We start from the raw sequence: 3240 nt of genomic DNA, 5'->3' as shown, positions 1-3240 counted from the left end.
CTCATTTTTTTTAAATGCACCCCAGTTCACGCCAAATGCAACAAGGCGAACAGCTGGTCCTGCAGTTCTGAAGTCTGGGCTGGAAACACTTCTTTATTCCTAGTCAAAATCATTAAGTTGAAAGAGAAAATGGAAATAACCCATTAACAAAGGCAACCAGCAAGATAAAAGCCAGAATGGACTAAAGGGCTCTGAATACGAGCGAGTTTAGATTAAAGGCCAATGAAATATGGAACCCAGCCCCATATAGATTTACCTGGCTCAGCTTGTGAAATGGCAGTGTAATAGGCTGCTGCAGGAAAGATAAGCAGGGCTATGGTCTGAAGAGGAGCTCTTAACAATGGGAACCTTGTTAGAAAAGTTTTCTATTGTACACACATATATTAGCTGCTATTGTCTTCCTTTATTAAGAAAATCTTGTCTTGGATTCTGAGATTGCAAAAGCCTTGTCCGTTAATTCTGTTCTATTTATTCTATATTTTAAACTACATTTTGAACAAAAGAAATCTAAATATATCTTTTGTTTTAACTGGGAAAAGCTTCCTGAAAGGTCCCAGCTAATTCTTACTGCTAGGTACAATGAGGCATAGAAAATGAATGCAGTGGGCATTTCCAGATGGTGAATCAGTTTTTTTAGTGATAGGCATCAGTGAAATCCCCATCGTACTTCAAAGGCTGTGTGGAAAGCACTGGGTGTTGTGTCAGCGAGAAGAAATATTAGATCTCCTCAATCCTAACCAAACCACTGGAGAAGCACAAAAGGTGCACTTGGAATCAGCCCCAAACAAAGGCAGAAAATCTCTTCTTACAACAACAAATTTGTATTCATACTATGCAGCAGGGTATCAAGTGAGCTGGGCAAACCAGTGCGTCTGTTTCCCAAAAACATGCTTTTCTTTTCCACTTTTGTTGAGGAATTGCCTGCAGTAGGCCCATGTATTCCCATTTACTACGGCCCTGAGAACAAAGGATCATTCTGCATGATGATGAACCCAGACTAGGACTTGTTTGGCTTTCCATTTAAAGCAAATAAAACTAGGGAAGATATTTATTATGACATCTACTGCAAAGTGTTAAAATAAAGAGGCTTTAGGTGATAGAACCTTTATCAGGTACTCATAAAATGTTTAATTATATCAACATTCATAGCTGGAAGAAGATGAATAATATTCAGGTGTATAACTTGGATCAGCCTGGAACTTAGTGTTCATTTTAACAAGGCATACCAATTGAGATAGTAGAATTAACCTTTCCAGATATGTTACCTTTTCAGTCATGGTCTCTATGTACTAAAATATGGATAATATATATATTGACATACGTAAAATGCTTGATTCATACAATATCTCAACACAGTTGCAATGTAGGGGCTGTCACTGCATGCTGCTGCACAACATTTTTTAAAATAACAATACTGGAATCAGGTTTATTTAAATCAAGACCCTTTAAATCAGTGACTTCATTCAATAAGCTAAAGCATATTTATGTAAATTACTGGTTAGATTTTATTCTATTATTTAACATGGCCTTTATGAAGTGTGCCAGTCCTGGTAAAAAAATCTGTTCAGATCTCAATTTCCATATTTTCCAAGTGTGAAGACTTTAAATGTGAAACCTTCAGAGTCTTGAAAGCTGGTTAACAACATTAAATATCATTTAAAGGTAATGAGTACTCCACTGCTTTTGAAAATAGAAGTCTTTGACCTGTCAAGAAAACAGCAAGAGCCTTGCAAAAATCTAGCAACTAAATAGCATTTTTGGCCTCTCTCAGTTAGGTATGGAAAATTATTTCTTTATTTAATTATTACTTGACAACACAGTAGTCCCTGGACATCACCATGCAACATCTTCTGCCTTTGACACTTCTGTAATTATGCAGTCCCATGATTTATTAGGCCCTTTGAAGTACCAGGGGTTGGAAAACTTGTGTCCAACTCTAGTCTCTACTTCCAGAGCTAACATGCCATATTTCCTTTCTTAGCAGGAAAAAAAGTATTTGAAAGTGCTCAGCAGGAAAAAAAAAAGAGCTTTTCAGGAGCAGCTCTTTTGTCACTCTGGCTGCTCTTACCAGCAAGTGGTTGTCTGGCCAGGGATAACATGACAGGAATAATCTGCAAAGAGGACACATCTTATTAAAGTTGTGGCCACCCACTTTGCTCCCTTATTCCATCTGGCTTCCCACATATCCTGCCTGCCAACTCTTTATTGTGCTAACAGGAATAAACAAGAAGCAAACATGAAATTGCAGGCATGGAATTTCCCTCTCATCACAGGCACCATAAAAACTGAATTTTCAGAGGTGGAACAACCAGAAGGTCCCCATTATTAAGTTTGCAATTGGTTTTTACAGGGAGTGCAATGGGAAGTTGAAATTCACCTTTCCCTTTAAAGACATAGATTTGTACTGAACACTGATCAGACCATTTGTGTCTTTTTTTCATGAGGTGGAAAAGCACCTCTTTTTTTCCACTGCTTTTGGTTTCCTTGGTTACTTGAACAAGTTACTTGAAGTTTTTATGGTTTGTGGCATCACATTACACAAACATGAGTTATTATTGATGCACCATGGCTTTGAGCCTCTGAGAATGATAAGTAGAAAGAAAATCCCCTTTTGATGTAGCAGTTGCTGAAAATTCCTCCTGAGGTCACTCCTCTGAAGAACAGCTCTCTGTCCACAGCAAGGACAGACTTGTCAAGGGGTATTTTTAATGCCTTGGATAGTTCCCATGTAAATATTAATTGGTGGAACCTGCACAAGTGAGTGCACCACTAGGTTTCCACATGCTAATATTGAGTAATCCAATGAATCAGCACCAGTCGCAGAGACTTTTAGAGGCTGGACACTCTGGGTTCAGCACCATTTCCCCCCACCTCACAGCAATATTGCAAACTTCCAACAATTTTCACAATGAATCTATGAAAAGTAGACCTTGTATCAGGTATCCACATCTGGGTTTTCTCAAAGTAATTGCATGTAAATGGACCAGGGGCAGAGGATTTAACTACAAAGCAGCAGCCCACGTTTCAGAGATGAGAGCAAACACTCAGCTTTGGTCCTTGAAACAATAATCAGCAGCAGTCTGTGTGCCTCCAGCTGGAGATTGAAAAGGAGGGATTTAAGGAGTATGCCCAGTTTCCTGTACAATAGCACAATGCATATGTGTGCATAAATAGCCACATAAAAATGCTGTGAGAATTGGGATTGTTCAGGCTTTGGGGTGACCTCATTGTGGCCTTGTA

The sequence above is a fragment of the Vidua chalybeata genome, chromosome 5 (genome assembly GCF_026979565.1).
Source record: "Vidua chalybeata isolate OUT-0048 chromosome 5, bVidCha1 merged haplotype, whole genome shotgun sequence".
Lineage (NCBI taxonomy): Eukaryota > Metazoa > Chordata > Aves > Passeriformes > Viduidae > Vidua > Vidua chalybeata.
The sequence above is the reverse complement of the archived record's forward strand: the minus strand, read 5'-3'. Positions refer to the sequence as shown.